Source organism: Alexandromys fortis, unplaced genomic scaffold (assembly GCF_014885135.2).
Source record: "Alexandromys fortis isolate MF-2015 unplaced genomic scaffold, M_Fortis_MF-2015_v1.1 scaffold_100_3062768_6864082, whole genome shotgun sequence".
NCBI classification, from domain to species: Eukaryota; Metazoa; Chordata; class Mammalia; order Rodentia; family Cricetidae; genus Alexandromys; species Alexandromys fortis.
Genome location: NW_026067993.1, coordinates 2,205,440 through 2,232,104, shown reverse-complemented (window position 1 = coordinate 2,232,104; position 26,665 = coordinate 2,205,440). Strand labels below are relative to the sequence as shown.

The following is a 26,665-nucleotide window of genomic DNA, read 5'->3' as shown; positions in this document are numbered from 1 at the left end:
TTTGTCTTGAGAACATGGCCTGTAAGCTATCTTAAGCTATGGCATTATTGCATCCTAGATGATAAGCATATTGGATCGAATGGGTTATTCCTTGGGTCTGCATTGTTCCTTACAAGGCTTCCTCATAATTTTTACTTTCCGACAAGGAAGCAGCTCAAAATGGAGAACAAGAGGATAGATCAAGTGATAGTGAGAGCTGAATTCTGATCCAGGTGACTTGTGACCAGTGCGTCAAGGAAGATGTCAAGTGTGTGGTCAGTTTTACTTAGGAGTGGTCTACTCCATGGCGAGTGTGCGCAGAGCTGTTGTTCCAGGGTCCGTGACATGGCCTTTCTCTAAGGATGAACAGATAGCAAGTGTTTCTTTCATCTTGGCTTTAGAACCTAAAGACATGTACTGAGTAGGGAGAGCTTAAATGCCACCGAGTCCAGTGATTTAATTTCTGAATTCCGTTAAACTCATAAGAAATGAACCTTTATTCAGCTGTGGTAGATCTAATATTATCTCATATTAGAAATTTAAAATGAGAAAAGATAACTTTAATGAAAACGTTTACATGAAAAAGTACATTTTTGCTTATGTGCTGTCAGAGTAAGCAAAAGAGGTACATTCTACCCCCCTCCCCCTGTGCGCCTGCGGTGTCCGTCAACATGTATATTGTTTACAGATATGCATGCGGGAATGTGCATTTATGTGTGTGCACTGCCTTTGCAGGCCTGAGCTTGATCGTGGGAATCTTCAGTTACTCTTCCACTTTATTGCTGAGGGAGGGCACCACAGTCACACCCAGAGCTTACCCTTAAGGCAGACTAGTCAGGCATGCTCGTGGGTTCTCTGGTTCCTTGCCTTCCAAGGCAGGCATCCCCAGTTGGCGGCCGTACTCATCCAGCCGTTGACACTGGATGGGAATTAACTTCAGACCTTTTTCTTGTGAAGCAGGCACTCGACCTGCTGCTCCATCTCCCTCGCCCCAAACAGAACAGAATGAAACAAAGAGTGAGAAAAGCAGTGTCTGGAGTCTGCATTTCACTGTCGTGGGCCTTTGTTTTGAGTCAAGATCACAAAGAAAACCCAGTCTCAAAATAGCTCTCTAGTTGGAAGACGAAGGAAGGGGAAAGGAAATTAAAAAAAAAGGAATTGTGGGTTTTCTTCTTTGATGCTATACCAAAACTTAATCTCAGTAATTACTGAGATTGATTATTTCTTCAAGGTTAGTTATGATGCGATTCTGAGATTTTCATAATAAAACGTCTACACGTATTACTGAAACCTACTGGCCTGTTCTCTCTGGGTCTTCTGAGAGTCATAGCATCCTGTGATCATCAGCTGGAGGATGCAGCCTCACTGAGTTAATCAGACCTTCCCAAAGTTCCCACAGTCCACAGTTCATTCCATGCAACAGAAGTGATATTTATGAATTTCACCAACAATTTTATCGAAAAAAATACGACCCCTGAAGAATCGGGTTCACAGTGCTATGTATCAGATTCTCAGAATTCTTTTTTCACTTTAAAACTTGAATTGTTATTAACAACAAATGTTACTGATTGTTTTCCTTGAAATGCTAGACTCTTTTGGCCTGTCGTTTAGAAAGTCTATCAAAACATGCACTTACAGAACCTGAGCCTGAGACAGGTGGATCAGTTACCAAATTGAAGAACCAGACCTAAATGCACACACCCATGGACACCTGAGTTTTGACAAAAAAAGCTGAAATTATACAGTGGAAAAAAGAAAACATCTTCAGCAAATGGTGCTGATATAACTGAATGCTGATAAGAATACAAATAGATTCATATCTATCAATCTGCACAAAACTCAAGTCCAGCTGGATCAAAGACCTCAACATAAATCCAGATACTCTGAACCTGATAGAAGAGAAAGTAGAAAATAGCTTTGAACACATTGGCATAGGAGCCATCTTCCTGAAGAGAACATCAGCTGTGCAGGCTTTAAGATTTACAGCAAATAAATGGAACCTTATGAAACTGAAAAGCTTCTGTAAGGCAAAGGACACTGTCAATAGGATAAAATGACAGACTACAGAATGGGGAAAAAAAACCCTTCACCAACCCCACATCTGACAGAGGGCTAATTTCCAAAATATATAGAGAATTCAAGAAACTGGACATCAGGTAACCAAATAATAGAATTAGAAAATGGGGTATGAATCTGAACAGAGAATTCTCAACAGAAGAAACTCAAACAGCCAAGATATACTTAAAAAAATGTTCAATATTTCTAGCCATCAGGGGAATGCTAATCAAAATGCCTGAGATACCATCTTATACCTGTCAGAATGGCTAAGATCAAAAACAAAAGTGAGCTCATGTTGGAGAGGATGTGGAGTAAAGGGAACAGTCCTGGTGGGAGTGCAAGCTTCTACAGCCACTTTCGAAATCAATATAGCAGTTTCTAAGACAATTGGGGATCGATCTACTTCAAGACCCAGCTATAGCACTCTTGGGCATATATCCAAAGGATGCTCAATCATACCACAAGGACACTTGCTCAATTATGTTCATTTGTAATAACCAGAACTTGGAAACAACCTAGATGTCCCACAACTGAAGAATGGATAAAGAAAATGTGGCACGTTTATACAGTGGATTATTACTCAGCAATACAATGATATCATAAAATTTGCAGGCAAATGGATGGAACTAGGAACAAATCCTGAGTGAGGTAAATCGAGACCTAGAAACATGGTATGTTCTCTCTTGTAAGGGCATAGATATTATTTGTAAAGAATAATCGTGCTACAATGCACAGGTGCAAAGAGTCTAGGTAACAAGAAGGCTCAAGAGGGGAATGCTTGGATCTCCCTGGGAAGGGGAGGTAGAATAGATTTTGTGGGTGGACTGGCGGCAGGTAGGTATGGGAACATAGGGGTCAGGTTTGGGGAGGGGATAAAGGGGAAGAAAATTAAAAGAGATGACAGGAAAAAGGGGACATTTTGGGGCAAAGTAAAAAACCTAGTCCTAGGGGATCAAGCCAGTAAGCAGCACGTTTTCATGGCCTCTGTATCAGCTTCTGCCTTTAGGTTCTTGCCCTGATTGAATTTCCGCCTTGACTTCCTTCAGTGGTAAACAGCAATGTGGAAGTGTAAGCTGAATAAATCCTTTCCTTCCCAACTTGCTTCATGGCCATTCTGTTTACAATTGCAGCAATCGAAGCCCTACCTAAAACAAGTTGGTATTACGGTCTTGAGGTGTTGCTGTGACGGACTTCACTGTGTTTTGGGGAGGATTGTGTTGTGGAAGGACTTTGGTACTTTGGGCTAGAAGAGCCACTGAGTGTTAAGAACTCTCTGGGATGTTCTCTGGGAGCTTGGAAGATAAGACTATTGAGAGCAGTGTAGAGGATGGAGGTCTGGCTTGTGGAGTTGCAGAGGAGAGCGTAAAGATTGTATCAGGCACATTTGTTATTCTGAATTAAGATTTTGTGGTTCTGGTTAGCTGGGGTTGAAGAATCAGCTGTGATTGAGAAGATACCAGAACTGCTAAAGCAGAACTTTGCTCTGCTTTGCTTGGGTACTTGATGCTGGTGAGCTGGAGCTAAGCAATTAGAGGTGATTAAGAAGAGACCCACCAGAAAGAAACCCAATGCAAGGGAAGCTCCCAGGAATCTACACGGATGACCCCAGCTAAGATTCTAGCCTGTGCCCAGGCAAGACTTCCATTGAAGGGACCAGCCCAGCCACAGAGTCTTCTACCTACAGTCTGTCCTGCTTACTGAATGTGCTGGGTTTGGTTCCTAGCCCAGTTGACATAAGAGAGGCATTTTCCAGAAACTGATGGAAACAGATGCAGACTCCCACAGCCAAACATTAGGTGCAGTTTGGGGAATCTTGCAGAAGATAGGGAAGAAAGATTGTAGGATTGAGAGGTGTCAATGACACGTCAAGAAAACCTACAACTGACAGACCTGCGCTCCTAGGCACTCACAGAGACTGATCTGACAACCAGGGAGCCTGTGTGGGACTCACCTATGCCCTCTACATAGATGTGACAGTTGTTGAGCTTGGACTTCTTGTGGGACTCCTAACCGGGGAACAGGGACTGTTTCTGACTCTTTTGCTGGCTTTTGGGATCCTATTTGTCATATTGGGTTATGAGGGAAAATGCTTAGTCATACTGTAACTTGACATGCCATGTTTTGTTGATTTTCTTGAAAGGCCTGTCCTTTTCTGTATAAAAATGGAGGAAGAATGGATAAGGTGGGGGAGGTGCTGAAAGGAGAGGAGGGAGGGGAATCTATGCTTGAGATGTAAAGATAAATAAAAAAGTGCCACATTGAAACTGATATTGTATATGCTAATTAAAATTATATATTAAATATATTACATATTATATATTAAATACATATTTAAAAGAACCTAGGTTTGTTCATCAATGTTTCAACTTCCATAGAGTGGTCAGTTAGCATCTCTCAAGGCCATTAATCAGGGACAGGCATAGAAATAACTATTATTGCTTGTCTTTTAGTATAGATGTTTTGTTGATCCTTCACATTTCCTTGGAGTATTAAATAGGTTTGTACTCAAGAATATAGAGATAGTAACATTAATATTCTGTATCAATGGCATTCTTAAGGAAAACTGCCCAGCTTTAATGTGTGAGACAAAAGATCGTAACTGCAGTGACTACCAGTACCGGTTTCTGTCACTGCCTTGGCTCACCGTAAAATCCAGCCATGGTCAGCATTTTCTTACCTGGCTGTGTGCATGCAATCAGTGCAAATGTCAGTTAACATCGTGGGGAAAGTTTATTGTATCTTAGTCCTATTCTGAAAACAGTTTTGAACTAGGAGTCTCCTACTGAGGTCTTAGGGACCCCTACATAATCTTGGACCCCTCCTTTTGAGTAACTGGTGGAATTGGGGCCTTTTATTTGCTTGCTTATTTTTTCAATGTTCTAGACGGAACCAGTCAACCTGTATATACCAGCAACTCCTCTACCATTGAGCAGGTTCTTCTAGTATGTTTTATTTTGTTTTAATGGGCGTATAATGTTTGTGCAGAACTATGGGATGGCACATGGATACACGATCAACTGAAGGCAGTTGTGTTTCTGTTACCTCAAACCCAATTTTCATGGATTTCATTGTGAATCCTCCACTTCCCCTTCCCTCCTTCTCGTCTTCTCCTGTATGCCCCCTCTTCCCTCTTTTTCTCCTCGTTTCATTTGGGGCTGGTTGTCCAATAAATTTCTCTGTCTTTCTCTTTTAGCTGCGGTTACTATCTTCTGTGACCTCTTCTGTTTAGGTAAAACTCGACTGTGAAACTGTAGAAAACGGGGAAGGTGGTAGAAGGAGACCCAGCCACTGCACCTACCCGTCTGTGTCACTTCTGCTTTAGGGGAGCAGGAGGAGAGGGGCACTGGTCCTTGCTGGTGCTTGTGTGTAGGTGGGTATATGGATGAACACTGTAAAGTCTAAGTAGGCTTGCAGCTTCTTGAATACATGGTCTTAATTGCAAAGGGACTGGATGTTCATCTGCAGGTTCTCATTTCCTCTCTCGCTTCCACTTGTGAACTTCTGGAGTTAAATATTAGGAACTTCTTCTCGATTTCTCACTGTCTTTCTCAGTCACCATGAAGTGTGATCTGATTGGAATATAGGTTACCTCTGTGAATTCCAGCTTCTGTGCTTTGGTGGCAGACTTCATCCGTATTGCCTGGCTGTGGGTGTTTGAACTCAGGCATGTTCTCCCTCCCTCTGATTGGTAGCATCCTACACTGTTCGTTTGGAAAACAAGGAAGGGTTATAGAGTGCTCACCTCCCGGATGCAGGCGTCTGGGGATGCGTTGAGTAGTTTGATCCCAGGAGTCTTTTCTTTAGAAGCCATCTTTCAAAGTTTTATCCAGAGATCTGTGATCTTGTTTTGTTCCCAGGGTTGAGCTGCTTAAGCCTCGGAAATACAGAATGCAATTGCCCATCCTTCACTGCAGACGCCTGCTGAGGCCATGATGTCACACATGGCTTCTCTTAGTGATAGCTGTTTGACTCCTCCATGACAAATACCAGCTCTGGCTGAAACACTTGTGCTCTCCTGTGGGCAGCCTGGCATTTAGAACTGTCCACCAAATTGTTCTGAAACCAAGTTTTCTGTTATTTCAGTCTTCGTGTTCTATGTTCTCGTGTGGAGACATGTGCTATGGTTTAAACCATAGTGCATGTATGTCCTAAGGGTTCATGTATGTCCTTCAGTGCTGGGTGTCTCTGTCATCAGCATTTCCCTCTCACCTGTATCAACATTGCTTTTGCCTTTTCTGTGTTACGTTCTGGATTTCTTTATGCTGTCCAATTTTAGGGATTCCTTTCAGCCCTCCTTTCTGTGTCCTGAGAACACGCCGGATGCAGTAGGTGTCTGTATAGCTAAAGGCTGGGGTATGATTTCTAGCATGATGCTTCCCAGGTATATGTCAGCTTAACTTGGTTACTTTTTCTTTATTTTTAGTGATTTTATTTTTATTTTACATGTATGAATGTTTGCCCGTGTATGTACCACATGCACACTGAGGGCCCTGGAAATGTCAGAAAAGGGAGTGGGATCCCCTGTAACTGGTGTTACAGATGATTGTGAACCTCAGTGTTAGTCCTGGGAGCCATACCCAGGATCTGTGCAAGAGCAACAAACACTCTTAACCTCTGAGCCGTCTCTTCAGCCCATTATGTTGTCTTTCTAAGTTCGGATTACTCCAGATGTAAAGCTGATTTAGTAATGACTTTCAGGAATAATATAAAGGATAAATGTATGTAAAACATTTAACTCTGTTCTGAAACTTATTAAATATTATTCCTTCAAATTTAATTTACTCTGAAGTTTTGGGGTACAGTTTTTTTCTCTTTTCAGAATTATTGGGTATGCTTTATATCTGTAACATCAGATATACATATAGTAAAATGACTAGTATCGTCCAATCCGTTTAACATATCTATCCTCTCTCATTCTTATTGACAAAGACAACTATCATCAGTTTGTTTAGAAAGAAAACCCTATTACTAGTCCTGTTACTACTAAGAGTCTTTTTGCTTTGTATTAGATAATTGACTTGTTCATCCTACATATTTGTTGCATTGTATTTTTTGTTCTACACACCCCATTTCCTGCCATAGGACCCAGCATCCCAACCCTGATAACCGTTGTATGCATTATACACATTGCTTCTAGCTGGATTGTTTTGCCTGTGCCACAGTTCTGCTTTTCAGAAAACACTTGCCCTTGGTTTTTTAGAATTTATCATTTCAGGAGTTCCTCCCTGTTTATGTCTCCTCCTCACCCTGATGCACTGGATTTTACTAACAGAGTCATGAATAAGTGTGGAAACTCCCAACTTTGCTAGACTTATGTCCTTTCATTTTTTCTCCATAGAGTTTAATTTTTTTTTTCTCTCCCAGAAATACTGTTTTCTTAGTCATGAGTTTCTCAGTAGCTCATATATTAGTAACTGCCTTAATGGCCTTCATGGGAAAAATAGATGCCTACCCCTCCCTAGGGGGTCAGTGGCGCCGGTCTCATTCCAGGCTTCTTTATTCCTAGCAGATCCCTCACCTACCTCCAAGCTTTTAGAATCACTTGTACATCATTTTATTATCATCACTATTATTATTATTATTATTGACAGGTTCTCACTATATACTCTTGGCTGGTCTGGAGCCCATTACATAGACCAGGTTGTCCAGACTCACAAAGATTTGCTAGGCTCTGCTTCCCAAGTGCTGGGATTAAAGCTGCAAATTTTAAATCACACATTTTTTATTTACAAATATGATTTATTACTCAAATTGTCCTGTTTTCCTCCATCATTAGATGATGACAACATTTTTACAATCAGAAAAAAATATTTTACTGCTATAATATTTCAACTAATCTTCCTTGAGCATCAATGAGATAGCTCAGTGTGGGCATGTCTGTGGTGTGCAGTGCTGGAACCTGACCTTATCAGCATGTGAAGATGGCCAAAAGTAGATCCCTCAAGGTTGTCCTCCACACTAGACTGATCTCCGATGGCCTACAAATCCCCTGATCACAGTACAGACACAGACAACAGAGATTTTTTTTTTTTAATCTCATTGCCATTAAATTATCTGGTATCTCATTTCCATTAAATTATCTGGCATCCCTTAGAAGGCAGTATTTCAAGACGAAGTGACAGATAACTAAAGGGGACATGAAGGAGCATGGAACACAAAATAATATACACATATCCATAGCACATCAGGCTATGTTATGATTACATAGTGTTGATTGCTTGTTACCTTATTTTTATAACACTACTACCAAATAGATGAAATTTCTGATTTGGATACACACAATACAAACCACAACTGAAGTAGCTGGTGTTGCTCTTCTCTATTAAACATTTTAACATGTAAGATTGTTAAAACGTTTGACAAAACAGCGCACAATATTTTCTAAATACATTATGGAGAACAATCATTAACTTCACATAGGTATTCATTTGTTTATCTTTTCCCAATAAATCTGTCTCCCCCAAATCTGTCACTCCTAATCCCCTTTCTTTGTTTCTTTAGTCAAGCCGTAAGTTTGTTAGTTCTATTCAAGGTGTGTGATCAATGAGAAATGATCAAACGCTGTGATTTTGGTGTTCAGCACGTGAATCTGGGCACCGGGGTAGTCTTCTCTCTAATGACCTGGCATAGTATCTTTATTCTGTAGTGCTGATCCTTGAAGGGCTTAGGCAGTGAGGTCACCAGTTTTAGGCTAGCCTAGACTACAGGCCTCAGAAAAACGCAGAGGCTTGGCTTCAGAGGTAAAATGAAAGAATTAATTTTGCGGGAAAATGGATGGATCTGGAAAATACGATACTAAATGAAGTAACCCAAGACCTAAAGATAAAATAATCATGCCTTTATCTTTGGTTTAAATATCTAAGGACATGGGAACAGACCCTAGCCCATGGTCTTTGTTTGTTTTCAGTGGAGGTCAGGGTGGGTTTTGACTGTGGGACTACAGTGAATAGTAGTAGTCAGGGGGAAGATGCAGTGTTGAGGAGCATGTGAGAGTTTGCATGTAATTGGCTCCCATAATCGCAAGGGAGTGGCACTATTCGGAGTTGTGGGTTTGTTGGAGTAGATGTGGCCTTGTTGGAAGAAGTGTGTCACTGTAGGGGCGGGCTTTGAGGTATCCTATGCTCTGGATACCACCCATGTCAGTCAGCTTCCTGTTTGCAAGAAGTAGAACACTTGGCTGTTGCTCTAGCACCATGCCTGCCTCATGCCATCGTGTTTCCTGTCATGATGATAATGGACTGAACCCCTGAACTGTAAGCAAACCACCCCAATTAAATGTTTTCTTTATAGGAGTTGCCATGATCATGGTGACTTTTTACAGCAATTGAAAACCCTAACAGGACACAAAGTGGCACAAGAATGGGAAATCAGACAATAAAGGGGAGTTGGGGGTGTGTGAGAACAAAGTGGGGAGAATGAACAAAGACAAGTTTTGTTTGAAGATGCCATAATGAGACATACCGTGAATGCTAAGTAAATAATAATAATAAATTACTTCTAGGAAAAAAAAGGTCTGCCTCGTCAAACTTTGCAGTACCTCAAAACCTTTGCATTAACGGGGACATTTGAGGTCCAGTTGGGCCAGAGTCTACGAGAATGACATGACACATCACATACCAAGGGTTGGTTTACCTTGGATTCCAAAGCTGCTTTTTAAAAGACCTAACCTTTATGTTTGACCCCACCCCACTCCCTTTCCTACCCGATTGTATGTACCCAGTGGCTTCCTTTCTTCTGTTCAATTAAGAGTCTCGAGATAGGTGCAAAGTAACTCACATGCAAGTTTTCCACTCTTATGGGCTCACTTTGGGACCCAATTATTATTACATTCATGCGTGTGTCTATTTCTAGGTAGGAATAACATTAGTGTATTAGCATAATCTCCTGCCAGGAAGCCGTGCGGAGTATTTTCCTGTCATTTCACTTATTTCCTCTAAAAGAGTTTACTGCTTAGGGTTTCCTAAGTGTGTTTCAAACACTGTTTCTGATAGATATTAGCACTGAATAATTATATATGGAGGATTTATATTTTGTCCTCTCTGCTGAGTAATTGTGGTGTGTTGCTAAGTTCACATAAACCATGAGGCCAGGCCTGTCCGTGACTAGGTATCTAGCAGTTGTTTTGCTGTATCTGGAGAGATGATGCAGTGCTTGCTGCTCTTCCAGAGGACCTGGGTTGGATTTCCTGCACCCACATGGTGCTCACAGCTGTCTGTAGCTCCAGTTCCCCAGGGGATCTTATATCCTTGTTTGGACTGTGGGCATCAGTCACACACATGGTGCACGGGCATATGTATATGCAAAACACCTATATGCTTTAAAAAAATCAAGGTGTTCCTTTGTTGTTTGAGTTTCAGCATTGCCTCCTGTCTCATGCAGAGATGGCTACTAATACTAATAGCACCAATCCTAGCTCTCTCAGTTCCTCTGCTCTGATTAATCTGCATGGAAACATACATTGAGCTGTGGACAGTTATCAATATCAATGGCAACTTCTGAGTAGCCAGATTATTACTGACTATTATATATCACATTTAATGTTATTTTATGTACATTATTAAGTTGTATTATTTAAGGCAAGTTCATCCTTACTCATTCCTCCCTAACATATCTCTCAAATATTCCGAGATAACCACGTCTCTTCCTGCCTGCAGGCAGGCATGGTCCACTTTTGTTCCAAGAACACTAGTTGATTAAATTTCTTTTTAAAGATAGTCTTGGCCTTTTAATGTTCACATCTCTAGATGTGAAAAAAACTTACATTTCTCCTCGGGTCTCCTAAAGTCTTCCATTTAATTTCTAGATTGTTCCATTGTAGACCTCTCCTAAATATTAAATTATGAAGTTGTGCATTACCTGTAGGCCAAAGCAATTTTACTTTTAAAAAAATCTTGATTAATTTGAACATAATCAACTAGTATGTCAGATGATTTCACTGTTTCTGATCGATGCTGACAGGTGAGGAAATTAAAATCAGGGAGGGAAGCAATTAAATACTGACAAACATTACCTTAATGAGACAACCAGATCATTTATAAGCCGTGGAATATGTTGTATTCTTGATAAGTATGTTAGGATGGTGGCTGAGATAGTATAGTTCAAAATCACTTGGCTTTTGATGGTTTGAGTTGGGGGCTACCCATAGTTGTCATCTAATGCCTTTGTCCTAATCTAACATTTTACTTGCTTCTGGGGACTGAATTCCAAATTTATATCATAACATCATTTACTTGAAATAACTCTTACTATAAGTAATCTTTTTTGCCACTTGAAATTTATGAAAGTACAAAAAATGTTGAAGAAATAACTTTTGGGATTCTCTAAATGGTTTCTAGGCAGCCGTAGTCTAGACCTCTCCTCCGAGAAGAGAAACTCAAATATATATCTTTCCTTACAAACCTTAGCCATCAGACTGGGGAGCTCTGCAGGAGCCCAGGTGCTCAGTTCTCTCCTTGCAGAGTTCCTTGCTTGGCAATGATCCCTATTCAGAGATGGCTGGGATGATGTGCTTACTAGACGTCAGCAGAATTGTTTTTCTCACAAAGCTCTGTCTTATTGCTCATTTGCTAGATTAGACTTTGCTACTTAAACTTTTTGTTGTTGCTTTTTTTTTTTTTGCATTATTACATTAGGGTTTGAATTTTTTATTGCTTGAAATGATAGATTTGAACCATAGTTCGTGAAAAGCCTATTGAAATGATCTCTGTTGTGTACGGTGGTGTGTGTGTAGTATGTGTGCATGTGTGTGTGTACATATGTGTGCGTGTATGTGTGGTGTGTGTGCGTGTGTGCCTGTCCTTATTGTCAGCATTCTTTTTGTCTTTCTCTCCTGTTTTCCACCATAGATTCTACATTTCTGCTTGATTTTATCTTAAATAAAACAGAAAATTTTAATAATGCTATTTTAATTTCAGTTAGGTTCTGAGCCTAACTTTATATAAATTCCAATTAATAGGTTGAGAATATACAAGTTTGAATTTGAATATATAGTTTTTTTTTTTTTTTGGCTGAAATTGCTTCTGAAGGTGAGAGCATTCTTGGGAGAGGAAAGATCATTTGAGAAGTGATTTATCTATTCCTTTGGGCCAGTAGGCCTAAAATCCACAGAAGTAACCAAGGGTATCTGACATCACTGCCAAAGGTTGTCATGGGTTTTCCTGTTGTCCTGACCCCTTGTGAGTTATGGAGAGTTTCACTGGTGTGGAACACCCGAGAACTGTAGAGGACATTTCACCGTCACACCCTGCGCACAGGCTGGTGACTGCATGGCTAAGAACCTTCCACTGCCGTGAGGAGAGGTTTTGATGAAAGTCTGCATGAAAGCCACGGTTGTAGGTTCTTCTTTAGTGGCTTGTATTTTAACACTTTGGGTGAGGACAACGCATCTGTGAAACTTCACTGCGGCGGCCCGAGAAAGTGTTCATGGTCACCTAGAACTGCACACTGCTTTCCTTAGCCATGTGTCACCTTCTGCTGAGACCACAGATGGGAAGTTGTTGTTTCTGCCCTTTTACTTGGTGTTGAGGCACAATCCAAACTAAAGTACATTTTTAAGATGGTATTTTTTATTTGTACACCTGACTGGCTTTCATCACGATCTCTACAATGTACTTCAGTTCTGTTCATTCATGTTTCATTCACTTCTAGCCCCTTTGCTCCATCAGTTCCCCACTTTCAAGCCTCCCTCCGTCTGTCCTTCCCTCCCTCCCTCCCCTCCTCTTCCTTCTTCCCTTCCTTCCTCACTTTCTTCCTTTCTAAAATCTCTATTTTTCATTCTGCATATATGAGAATACAGGAGATATTTATTTTTCTGAATTTTGCATTCTCTGCTTAATTGCAATTTTTGTTTTACATACTTGTTTTCCAGTTCCTGAAGTTAAATCATTCTCTCGAATCAGGAGGCTTCTCACCTTTTATAAGAGGCAAATGCTTGGTATAAGGGTTCAAGGTTAAATTTTCATCTGCTCTGTGTTAGGTTTGTGACCTCTGAAGTTGTAAAATTGGAGCTATAAGGACTCATTGAGCATATAATGAAGATGGTTTAGGATGTAATGGGCATGTTCTATGTTCTAGACTACAAAATAAAATATGATGTTAAAGAATGGTTAACGGTTAGGAGATGAGATTTTGACAGGACATCTTACCAGCCATGTTTCTGATCACATTTTGAGTGCTTTGTGAAAGGTGGACATTCAGCAAACCAGTTTTCTAGCTGTCTATGTAAAATATCCAACGAGTTCTCTCTGCTCGCCTCAGGCAGTGCTATAGGCACAGACTTGGAAAGACTGCAAACTTGGAGCAGCTCTTCTACCTAAAGCTCCAGCTTTAGTTTTTGCAGTTTAATAAGGCACTTGAGTTTCTAATATTATTGTAATTTTTGTTGCCTTGTGTGTGCACATATGCTCATGTACATTTGTGTGTGTCTGCTGAGGCCATTTAAGACTGACAGAGAGTAGACATTGCCAGGCTTTGGTTGGTGTACGCCTTTGATCCCAGCACTCTGGAGGCAGAGGCAGGCAGATATCTGTGAGTTTGAGGCCTGCCTGGTCTACAGAGTGAGTTCCAGGACAGCCAGGATTATTTCGAAGAGAACTCCTGTCTTGAAAAACAAACAAACAAACAAATGACATAGATGTTATTATGATATTTCAAAACTAGGACCACCAATCCCAGAATTAGCCATCTCAGAATGGCTCCAGTGGTGTGTGTTTGCCTCATGAAAAGAAATATTAGCAATTTGTGCATGGCCACTGTGGATATGGAGGAAAATCTCCCTGCCCCACTAAAGGTTTAGCTGAGGACAGTTTTGACTAGGCGATACAGATAATCTTCATTTTCTTTTCCTTCCTTCCTTCCTTCCTTCCTTCCTTCCTTCCTTCCTTCCTTCCTTCCTTCCTTCCTTCCTTCCTTCCTTCTTTTCTTTTTATTCTTTCCTTTCTTTTTTTTCTCGAGACAGGATTTCTCTGTAGCTTTTGGAGTCTGTCCTAGAACTAGCTCTTTTAGACCAGGCTGGCCTCGAACTCACAGAGATCTACTTGCCTCTGCCTCCCAAGTGCTGGGATTAAAGGCGTGTGCCACCACTGCCCAGCCCCCAGTAATCTTCATTTTCGTAAGAGGAAGTTGATGGAGACCTTTAGTGTCTTGCCCCAGGCCATTGGCGAGGGTAAAACAGTTGCCAGGCTCTGAATGCCATGCGCTGTTCTTGTTCAGCAGGGCAGTCAGACTGCTTATTTGACTTTAGTATCCTCATCTCCCATGACTTAGAGATACAGTGAGTGAGTCGTTCGCATTCCTTATTGTAGTGACATAGGAGAAACTGAGGCAGAAAGCGTAGATCACTAAGCCAGTGGAGAAGCCTCATCTTCTGAATTCATGTTCTGCCATTTGTTGTACTGTAGTATATATTCTTGGACAAGTCATCATTTCTGAGCTAAAGGCCGTTTTTAATGTTGTTTGTGAAATTCTACATAAGACTTACCAGTTTGCTTGTCTTTCCCTGCCTCTCTATGAAGTCCTACCTCCCTCACTTATGAATGGGATAATCTCTTTCCGTTTATTTATCAGGCTCACATGGGTTAAATGAAATTATTGAATGCAGAAATGTTTTCAAAACAAACTGCGGCATAGATATAAGGTTGTTATTATGGATGGGTTAAAGTACTCTTGGAGTCCAGTGCCCACAAGTAACTTCTGCCTGTTTTAATTTACAGAGACTAACATATCGTCTGGGTGAGCCTTGCCCATTGTCCATTGCAAAAGCCAGAAGTTGCTTGAGGTAAGAGAGGATTGGAGTCTTCACAATTACATAATGCTAATAGGCACCCAAACCTATGATGGTTAAGGTTGATTCCCAATGGAAGACACAGAAAAGTACTTTATGTTCATGAGAATCAGGAAAAATATATGAGATGGTAACCTGCCTTTCCTTTATGTCTTCTTGGTTTAATTTTTCCTTTCAATTTCTGCTCTTTGAACACCTAACAGGGAAGCATCTGGACAATATGGAAAATTGACATGTAATCAACGTAGGAGAATCCACAGTGGTGCTATACATTAGGGTAGTCTTTTCCATGGTTTTAACATGCCATTGACTAATGTATAACAGGCTGGCTTTCAACCTTGTCTGCTCAGCTTTCCTTCTGTGAGTGTAATTTTTACTCTATGATACCGTCAGAATTGTTTGGCTCTGGACTAAAGAATGCTTTAGTCATTGTGTCTGATCTTCCTGATAATCATCTAGTCTCACATCAAGGACTGCAAGGTTGCAATGAAGTAAGAACATAGAGAGTGAGTTAGTCTTTTACAGTGTCTTGCCCTTCTGTTGATGGACCACTGCTAAGGCCAGAGAGGTCATTGGAGAGAACCTCATTGTATATTACTGAGAAAATGGAGGTTATTAGAAGAGAAAGGGAACACCTGTCATTCAGCTCTTCTAATTTTCTGTATAGGCAGCCTGCTGGTCTTTGCCTTTCCCAGTGAAGCCTCTGTGTGCAGTATGATCCTCTTTACCAGGAGGTGAAGTCGTCAATAGGACCTGACCCGAGGTCGTGGAGTAGAAAGCGTTTCTAGATTTGGAGTCATCATATTGCTATAAACATTTGTTCCACCGAACATTTTGTTAATAACTTTGGTGTACTATTTCCGTGATGATGAATTGCAAACATGACTTCACACAGTCCTTTTTTTAAAAAACCTGAAATTGGTTGGTATTTCCCCATAAGTACAGGAACTACTCATTTAGAATCAAGTTGGAATTATGGTTTTAGGCTAATATGATTTTCAAAGCTTTTATTTATCAAATATACTAAATCTGTAACAGGTGGGTGACACGGATTGAGAAATGTCTTGAATTAACTCAGTTGTGAGTATAGGTGAATTTTTTCTTAGCTCTACAAAAGAAAATGTTATTAAGAGACATGTATGCCAAAAAAGATGCAAGAAAGTTTCTTTCAGTCAGACTATGGCATACAAAATCTCTGCACAAAGCCTTGTGTCTACCATATCATTGTCATGGACAAATATATCAAAAGAGAACTTCCTGAAGACATCTCTTGTTCCAGCTTTTGGTAGACCTTATGACATGTACATTCAAGTTGGAAAGGAAGAAAGGTAACCTTCCTCTATTCTCTGATGTCAGTACGGGGTCTAACTTTCGGGGGATCTAGCCAACTCACCCACGGTCAACACCCTAAATAAGAGGGAGTATCCCCGTCTGTCCTCTACTTATACTTGGTGAATCATTAGACCGACAGGTCAGAATGCCTAATGCAAAGGGGGTTTAAAAAGTGAATCTACCTAAATTTTCTTCTTCAGAAATCTGCTCGAGAGAGCTGTTTGTTTAGGGACTGCAGTTATCACATGCTTATTCCCTTAGTTTCCCTTATTAAATGGTGATAGGATAAGCCGGGAAGGTTATTTAGTTAGCTGCATCTCCTCACCCCAATGACATCCAACTCAGGATTGAAAAGATATTTTAATTCAACCTTGAAAAGTTATAAAAACTGCTGTTAAAAATGGGAAAGTTTTCTACCTACCTACCCACCCACCCCGCTACCAATCTACCTATCTGTCTGTCTGTCTGTTTCTCTCTCTCCCCCCCCACACCTACTACCTACCTACCTACCTACCCACCCACCCACCCACCCTGCTACCAATCTACCATCTATCTACATCTATCTGTCTGTCTGTCTGTCTCCCTCTCCCCACCTACCTACCTACCTGCCTCCTTACACATCTGTTTGTTACCCATCCATGTGCATCTGACAAGTCATCTATATATCCTGCAATGTAGTCCCTATTTTTTTGATTTATAGGTTCGTGGGAGACTAAGAGAGAGAATTATCACAACCTTTGGAAGATGGAGAACTAAATATTCTTGAGGCATGATGTACACGTTTAAAACAGTCTTGTAAAAATGGGTATTAGTGAGAATAATAAAGGATAGCCATTTAAATCCGCAATTAGACTTGACAGTATACATGTCAGCAGATATCAATGAGTGTAATCATTGTTTTTCCTCTCCTTTTGATGTTGATCCACCAACTGTGGTGTGCTCCTTGTCCCGTTTCCAAACCAAATCTATTTAAAGCCTCACTTCATGGCATTTGAAATTGTACACCCTGTTTACTCTTAAAGAACATAAGGTATCATTTCCAAATCGTTGGTCTCTGTTCTAGAACAAGAGCTGACTTCTGGACTCCTGCAGACCATTGGCTGTCTCCATTTTCTGCATGGTGACTCATTAGAGGAATAATACCAAATTAATCCCCATGGACTTGTTTATATCACCTATATGCAATTTTAAATTTTCAGTTTTGGGAAATTGTCTTGGTCTGCTTTGAATAAATCTAGTCAGCTACTGTTTCTTCTCTTTGACGTGGAGCAGAAGTGGTAACCATGTGTGGGTTTCTTCCTTTGCTACATGGATAGACTCTCATTGCTTTGGGGCGTGCAGCAGTATGCTCTGTGTGGCAAGTGGACTGGAAGGAATGAGCCTGTGACTGTCCCTTGTCTTGGTATCAGCTGGCTGTGTCACCTTGGGCAAGGCCTCTTCTCTCTCTGAGATCATCCCAGCATCTGCTGATGGGCAAAGGTAGACCAGATGATCCTGGTTTTTCTTCTGTTAAATATCCTAGTGACTAGAATATTATCCTTCTCCCTTCTGCCATGTTTCCACAACCCTGTGACTTCATCAGAGAGCCTGGTGTGGAAAATTGGGATTGTGTTTAACCCTTGATTCTTTGATCTAATGGAGAACAGTTATTGATGGGAATTTTTAGAGTATATGGATTCTGTAATTGGGTATTGGACACCTGACTGTCCCAAGCTCCAACAACACGCCATTGCAAGTTAGAAAGTAAGGGGCTCAGCTGTTTGTGTCAGTGGCTGTCAGCCTTCCTAATGCTGCAACCCTCTAATACAGTTCTTCATGTTGCATTGACCCCCAACCATACAATTGCTTTGTTGCCACTTTATAGCTATAATTTTGCTACTGCAAATATTTTTGGAGATAGCCGTTTTCCAGAGGGGTTGTGACCCACAGGCTGAGAACTGATGTTCTTTCGATGATATTGTGTGTGTTCTCATTTTCGAGGCTCTGGTAAATGCACCCATTACTAACAGCACTAAATAAAGGTTAGTCCCTTGTCTGTTATTTGCATTATTCAGTGTGTTAAGACAAGTCAGAATGTCAAAACTGAAGGGGGTTTTTTAAGAATACTAAGATTCGGAGATTGGGAATTATTTTACTGTCTATGGTTCAGACCCTTGCTCTGGCCATTGTGCAATGACATTAGGAAGGGCCAGACTTTTCTTTGAACCTCTAGTTCTCCTTCAGTGAGTTGAGAGTTGTTTAGAGATGCTAGGGAAAATTTGCCAACTCTGATTTTTTTTTGAATTTCCATTTTACCTCTGTTCTCTTAACAAGTTTTCATTCTAGGAGCGAAATACAGAGCATCGCTCTTGTTTAATATGATCATTGCTACAACTTGGGTTGGTGGAGACAGGAGAGGAGAAAGGGGACACATACGAAACTATGACCTATCTCAAATATACCTATGCCATCCTCAAAGAATGCCAGACAGCTTGAAGGCTTTATAGATACTCTGAAGGCTGTATCTACATGAGTTCTAGGGTAGGCAAATGTTACTTCTGTATGTGAGAAGCTAGATTTTTCCATTTGGTTGTTTCATGCTTCATGTTTCTTGGGTTTTTAATCATAGATCCTATGTTATTTTTCTCTGCCAGCCTTCCTTACCATGACTCTGGGCGTTCACACACACATACCTGGAACTAGCTCTGTAGACCAGGCTGGCCTCAAACTCATGGAGCTCTGCCTGCCTCTGCCTCCCAAGTGATGGGATTAAAGGCATGTACCACCACCGCCTGGCAACACACATACACACACCACACAGAGACCTGTTAAGTGATGTTTTAACCTCGAAATTCTTACTCTTCTTGTTCCATTTGTTAATTTATTCTTACAGCAAGTGTACTTTTAACTCGGGAATTTGCTAAGTGCTTATAATTTAATACAGTAAATTATTTACTTTCAAAATATTTTTTTCATATGATGAACTCAAGCTGCACCCCACCCCCATAAAGAACTTTGTCTTAGAAAGTGGAAATTCCTGTTCAAAGCAGTGTGGCTAGTGAATAGCCAGGTTTGGATTTAAGTCCAGAACAACTGCAAAACACAAGTCTTTCCGGAGATGGCGTTGAGTATGAGCAGGAATCCCCGTAGATCATGGTGAATGGGCCTTGTCTGAAAGCAGGGCTGACATTCTGGGATTTTTGACGAGGAGCAAGCTCACACCTTCTGAGTCACTTATGTGATAACTCAGTAGTTACATATCTCAACCTTCGTTCAGAATAATGAACATCAGAGAATTATAACTAACTAATCTTTTCCCCTTGGTTTTGGATCCTCTGGTATGGTGGTATTTGTAAGAGAAGGGAGAGCAAAAAGCAGCTAAGGTCCCAGCGTCCTGAGTAGAGTCTGAGTTACTGACAGGTGTGGGACTTGGGTGCTTAGGGAAGTACTTATTCTTTCTTCTTTGTTGTCCCAGGCATGGGGCTTCTTATAGAGACAGATTTCTGTTCGTACGTATCTCCACGTAATTCCAGATGTGAACAGCTGGAATTTGGTTTCTGCCAAGTTGTAATGACTGCCACATGGATGAGCCCCATACTTAGTGCCGGTGACCCACTGTGAGCATATGTGGGAGCCAGAGAGTGAAAGCCTATGCCAGAAGCAGAGGAGGCCTCAGCGGTTGTCGGGGCAACACCCTGACCTTACAGGTGGGGAAGTGGAGGCAGATAGAGCAGAGGCAACATAGTCAGGTTCAGGCAGCAGGTTAGTAGCTCCTTGGGAAGAATGGAGAAGAAACGGATTCAACAGCAACTGTGTACGAGAATGCCTTCTGTATTTCCTGTTTTCCGCTGGCACAACCTCACTGAGAGACCGGTGTACCAGCTCTGTTACCTCCACGGCCCTCGCAAGGGTACTTGATTCCATCTGGTACCCTCAGCTTTGTTGCCTCTAAAATGGAAATCATATCCTCATTACCAGTCCTGTAAACCAGTCCCTCTCAACCTTCTTAACACTGTGGCCATTTAGATCCTCAGCCATAAAGCATTTTAGTTGCTAATTCATAACTGTAATTTTTCTACTGCTAGGAATTGTAATATAAATATCTGATGAGTAGGATATCTGATAGTGACCCTTGTAAAAGGGTTGTTTGACTCCCCCCCAAGGGGTGGCAACCCACAATGTGAGAACCACTGATTTAAGTCCTTAGTAATCCTATTGGTGTCATGAGATAGACACGGTTTCCTCGTTGTTACTTGCTCTGTTTCCTCACAGTGTGTTTTAGGTCCTGGTCCATCAGAGACCAGCAATGCCCATGCTACCTGGGAGTCTGCTAGAAAGGCAGATAGATCCCAGACCTTACCCTCCACATCTTGAATCAGTCTGCATTGTTACATAATCCCCAGGTCTTTCCCGTGTTTATTAGCACATGAGGGACATTCTTAGAGGCCACAGCCTGCTTGCAAGCCCTGGCTCTCTGCCAGCATTCTTGGGGCATGTGGTACCCAGGCCTCCGGAGAGAGGGTGGGAACACCATGAGGTTACTCCTTGGGAATAGGGGAGGACTAGGCTGAAGGGATCCAGACGGGTTTATCTTTTCAACACCCTTCATTTCCTCAGAAGTACCGTTCACAGAAGCCAAACTGGAGTGGATTCCGGAGTCTTTCTGATCCCCCAATCCATGTTCTTTTTATTAAATTGTAATGTCTCAGTCAAGAGGAATGCAGAGCGATGTGTATGATAAGGCTTCGCTCTCTGTAACGTGACTGTGCCACACTGGTGCTCCGCTATATCACTCAGTTCCTATGGGGGAAGAATTAAAAAAAAAAAAAAAAAAGAAGGAGAAGAAAAAGCAAAAAGCTTGCGCTGAAAGCCAGGATCCTGCAGCTTAATCAGTTATTTTCGTTTTTTAATGAGGGTGACTATTGTGAAATAAGTAATTATTAATTACTCAAAACTAATGAAATATTTTAGTTTCCTCGCTATAAAAGCATATGGAAGCTAAGAGAAAGCATATGGGTGTTTTTTTGTGGAGCATATTGGTGGATGGACAAATTCCGGTTGTGCCAATATGCCGTAGCTGTCTGGCTGGGGCCATGTCTATGCTACGTGTGCTGGGATCTGAGTCCTCGTCTGCCGAAGGGCTTCTAAAGCCTCCCTTCTGATTTGTGCCTTGGGCTGCTTTGGGAATTACAGAATCCTTCCCATTCAGACAGTCTTGGTTGAGTGTGGATTCTGTGCAAAACCTTTATGGCAAGTGACTGCAATGGGGATCCCTTGGCAGATGTCTCCAATCCAGCACACTAGATGGAGTGAACATGCCCAGCTAAGGATGAGACATTGAGAGTTTGTCTACCCAACACTGTAGCACACATGGCAAACAGTACCTTGTCCCAGCTGAGCTGGGACCTTCCCATTCCACAAGGGACACTGTGTGAGTCCCATGGGCAGACTCTCTGTCTCCACATGGTGATGTACTTGCTTCTGAAGAGGCACAGTACCAGTGGTGTCCCATTGTTCATGTGCATTGCTGCCTAGCCAAGCTGCAGTCTGTGTCTACAGATCTTTTGCTCCATCCATGGCATGTTAAGACACTCGGTAGGTTGGAAGGTGATTGGAAATAGTGTGTTTGAATATATACATGAAGGCTTGTAAGGTTCTCAGGCAGCATGGTGCGTTTGAGATAGTACCTGGCTGAGTGACCAAAAAAACATTTTATAGCCAAGCCAAGTCCCTGAGCATTTATGGGTCACCTATATAAAATAACTTACTCTACGGATGAAGCCAGGAAGCATGTGGAGTTGAGTTTGATCTAGGTAAGGCCGGTCAGGATTCAGGGCAGTGTGCGAGCCCATTGATAGCTTATGAAGTGATGTGTAATCCCAGCGATACCTTGTGGGGTGAGGGGATTTGGAGAAGCTATTTTTTTTTCTTAGAAGTTTCTTAGATGCCCAGAGATTAGAGCTAACTTTGAAGATAATTAATTGGATCTTGATAGAGCAATAAAAGGAGCTGGAGATTCAGCCTCAGACATTACAAGGAAAGGTTGGCTTGAGGCAGGTGAACATCAGGAATGGCAGAGAGACTGATGGAGATCACAGAAATACGTTCTTGAAAAGAGCCTCTTTTTTTGTGATGATTTTTGAGTCTTTTAAGTCTTGAGCCTTGAACAAGATAATTTTCAGACACCTTGAACACCATCTGGAATTCTACAAGATTTCTTTTCTTTGTTTATTTTGGCTTTTTAAGATAGGGTTTCTCTGTGTAACAGTCCCGACTGTCCCCAAATTCATTTTGTATACCAGGTTGGCCTTGAACTAACAGAGATCTGCCTGCCTCTGCCTCTAAGATTTCTTTTTTCTCTAGCCCAATAAGCCACTTAGCTAAATCTACCGTGCTCATATGGCAATGGAGCATGCCCGCAGCCCACGTGGACTTCATTGCTCCCTCCCTTTCTGCCTTACCCTTCAACGGTGGCTGGGAGGGTGTTCATTAGTCTAGGTCACAGTGTAGGAAATGTAGTCTGTTAAAGTGACCCAAGATGGGAAGCCACTAAACTCACCAGTCTCTGAGACTGATAGCCTCTCTGCTGCAGGGGACTAGCTTTTATGAACACCCCCCTGACCTCCATTTGTGTGTATCTAGTTCTATCTAAAGGACTGTTCCTCTGTCTAGGGAAGACATCTATGTCTACCGCTTAGCTTTGGAATCTGCCTTACTATTTAACTTTGTTATACTTTTATTTTTCCTTTGGGGTAGAGTCTGTTACACAGGCTGGTCTTGAAGTCCCAGGCTCAAGTGACTTTCTTGCCTCAGCTTCCCAAGTAGCTGGGATTAAAGACACATGCCATTGGATCTGGTTCAGTTTTCTTTTATACCTACATTTTATTTTGTTTTGCCCTGCCTTCATTGCCTCCCCTCTTCCTGAGTTTCACTAGACAGAGTTTTCAAGGAAGCAGCTCACAGAGTTATATTCTTCAGTAATGTTTCCCTCTGCTGTTGCCTGTATCTGAGCTGGTATATGAGGCTTACATGCTTATCTAGTCTTAGAAGCCTGAAAGAACTTAAAATAATCTGTGTTTTGCAGCCCACCTCCCCTCGCCACCCGCTTTATCTGTCTGGTTCCCGGCAGACCAGAAGTTCAGCCCCAATGTTACCAAGCCTGAGAGAACTGGCTGGTTTCGAAGTCACTGTGTACCACCCTTGGCTGTCTCCTTTGTTTCTGTGAGAGAGCACGAGAAATAATGTGGTACAGGTAGCGTTAATGCTGGACCTTACAGATGGATACAAGACTGTGTCATACACCACTGGGTGTCTGTTATGCTGGACCTTACAGATGGATACAAGACTGTACCATACACCACTGGGTGTCTGCTATGCGCCAGGTTCTGTGCTGGCTGCTGTTACCAAAAGCTAGAGTTCCCTTTCCTCCACAAGGGAGGGAGATAGGTTGCTTAGCAATAGGGCAGTTAGCAAAAGCTCTCACTGAACGCACTGAAAAGTAATACACGGTGCCTAGGGGCTTACTTGTACCAAATGGGTGCAGGGCCCCGTGGAGTGCCTGCGAGCCTGCTAGAAGGGGTGAGGATTATGGAGGTTAGTGAAAATTGTCAGCAGGCATGACTCGTGAGGAGGGAGGAGGACACAGCCGCCCAGATTCTTGTTCATGTACGTCTTTGAATCTTTGCAGAGGTAGGACATGGCATTTGACTGAGAAGCCCTTACATCATGTTCTCCTTTCCTTCCTGGCTTTTGGTCCCATTCAGAATCTTTTTAATACTCACTTCCCTTCTGTTTCTTTTACTTCGCCCACCCAAGTAGCCCAAAGTCCTGAAGGCCCAACCCTAGCATTGTCCCCTGTCTCGGACTGTGGAGGTGCGGGCAGAGAAGACAAGTCGCCGATCTGTGAAGCCCACAGTAAAAATAGCTCATGATCTATGGGATTCAGTATTAAGCGAGATGATATTAACGAGGCTTGAGTGCTGCTTGGAAATGTGGCAGCTGCGCACGCATATTGGCTGTGTTTCTCCCTACCTCTGGCAGCTCGCTCGCGGTGTTACCATGACACCCCTTGGGCTCTGTTTAGATCAGCTATTTTCTGAAGGAGCCCCTAACCTTCCCCACAACTTGAAATTGTCGCTGTGGTCATATCGGAGCTTCTTCATCATCCGTTTGACTACTGACCCCCCTTGTCACTTGGAAACTGTGGGGCCCAGACATTGAATGTGTGGGAGCTAGAAGAGCTGGTAAATCTGGTCCAGTACTGCTAGTCAGTAGGGACTGCGGCCGCTGAGTGTCAGTGGCTGGGGGTCTGATTCCCAGCCAGGTGATGCTTCTCCTGTCATATCGAGCCCTGCCTCGCTTTCTACTTCAGCTCAGACAGCTATGAATGGAGCAGGGTGCAGATGTCACTGTTCCTCAATATGGCCAGAGAAGGTACAAAAACGGGATAGTAGCTCAGCACAGAGACAGAAAACGAGTCACGGTATTAGAGCTTAGATGTCCTCCACCAAATATGAGTTGGTAACCTAATTCTGGTGCAGCAGGATGGCCGCTGGGCTCTTAAAGCAGGGGATTAGATTAGGAAGGCTCTGCCACCATGAATGCTGTGGTCACAGGAGTGGCATAGTTGTCGCAAAGTGGGGTTATGATAACATGAGCTTTCCCGTCTTGCTTGTGGCCTTATGATGACTGCTCATAGAGTATGATGACTGGAGCTTTCCCCCTTTCCTCACCTGCCTCAGTCTTCTCTTGCCCGTCTGCCTGCTCTCATGAGATGATATTAAGGGTTATTATCTTAAGTTGTGTTGCTTTGGTTTATGCTGCAGCTGTTTAACTCTGTGAAGCTGAGTGGCCAATGGTGAGGCAGGAGCCAAGGGTAGGCAGGACTGGCAGGCAGAAAGTATAAATAGAAGAAGAAACAAGAAAAGGAAATAAAACAAACAACAACAGCAACAACAACAACAACAAACAAGCGAGGAGCAAGAGAATAAGGAGAGGAAGGCATTAGGTGCCGGCTACACAGCAAGTGCGGAGGAAGAGTGAAAGTAAGAGTTACAGAAGAGAAAGCTAAAACCCCATGGACAAAAGGAAGATGAGATAATTAAAGGAAAGCTGGCTAGCAACAAGTCAAGCTAAGGCTGGGCATTCACAAATAAAAATAAGACTCTGTGTGTGAGTTATTTGGGAGCTTGGTGGTGGGCCCTTGAAAGAGTAAATAGTGAAAAGCAAGCAACAACAAGATGACATGGCACAAAGCCCCCATCAGATGTTGCTACACTGTTCTTGGATTTCCCCAGTCCCGCAGTCCTGGTAAACCTCCGTTCTTTTGTTCTCAGTTGCATAGTATAAGCTAGCCTGTTAGATCAACTCAGATGAACTAAGATGAGGATTAATGCAACTGCCAAAGGTGCTGAACTGCAGCAGTGCCCCTGTGCAGACCATGGTGGCTGGACTGTCCTGTCATATCCCATATCTTCAGTTGGAAGAACAATGGCATGGTCCCTGTTGTCGGAGCCATTTCCTCTTTCCATGTCTAGCATCCCTAAGTCGCACAGAAACTGTTCACTACCAGTACCAGGCTTTCTTTTTGTACTTTCTTGTCCAGTTCCACGTGTTCTTCTAAAAGCTCACTGTCACATTGTAAAATGAGTGAACATTCTTAGGGACTGAGATGGTGACTTGGAGGACTTCTTCCTTTCCTCCCTTGTCTTTCAATCCTGGCATTAAATAGAGACCTAAACCAACAGGTCAAGCATTTACAGTAAATGTTTGTTGAATTGAACTTCGTGGGATTTTTATGAGCTCTTAATAATTTTATTATCTGCTGTTGAAAATTGGCAAATTTAGATTTTGGGGAAAAGTGTTCTCACCAATTTAGATTTTATTAAGACTTCTGGTATGCTATTTAATATTCATAACAGCCCCCAAAATTTTATTGTCCACATTTTGCAATGAACATGTGAAAGTGAAGTTGACCTCAAGTAAGTGCTTGTGGCCAGAAAGATGGCTCAGTGGTTAAGAGCACTTGCTGCTATTCTAGAGGACCTAGGTTTATCTTAGCACCTGATGGTGGCTCACAACTTTCTCTACCTCTAGTTCCAGGGGATCTGATAGTCACTGCTGGCTTCTGTGGTCTCCTTGCATGTGGTACAAAGATAGGCATGCAGACAAAACTTCCGACAATAAGTAAAAAATTTAGTATACATATAAAAAGTAAGTGACTGAGAATGGATTGACGTCCAAATCTGTGTACTATATGCTGTGACGTCACTTCTCTTCTGCCCTAGCGCTTAGAGGCTTCATTCCTCACCAGCGCTTCAGGTGTCTTCTGAGGAGGCTCCAGACTCTGAGGGTTGTGATCTACCTCCGTAGTAAGAGTTTGGGGAGTTAATAATAAGACCGAAGTTCAAAAAAGCCATTACACTTTGAGGGGTACAGTAACTAATGTATTTTCTCAGTCGGCCGAGGGAAAAGGGCTACATTTCTGTCGATGGTTTCTAAAATTTCCAGCAACTTTGGAAACAGTTTATGTGACTC

General features: G+C 42.1%; 1 protein-coding gene across 21 annotated transcripts in view; it reads left to right on the top strand.

Moving 5' to 3' along the window:
- Lpp (LIM domain containing preferred translocation partner in lipoma) overlaps positions 1-26,665 on the top strand; it is a 617,771-nt gene that overhangs the window by 156,437 nt on the left and 434,669 nt on the right. For 18 of the 21 annotated variants that reach the window (XM_050160000.1, XM_050159989.1, XM_050159995.1 and 15 more), the window contains one exon: positions 14,748-14,812. The exons of the other annotated variants lie outside the window; for them this stretch is intronic. The gene's annotated coding sequence lies outside the window, so the exon portion shown is untranslated. The remainder of the gene's footprint in view (positions 1-14,747; positions 14,813-26,665) is intronic. 21 annotated transcript variants of the gene reach the window in all.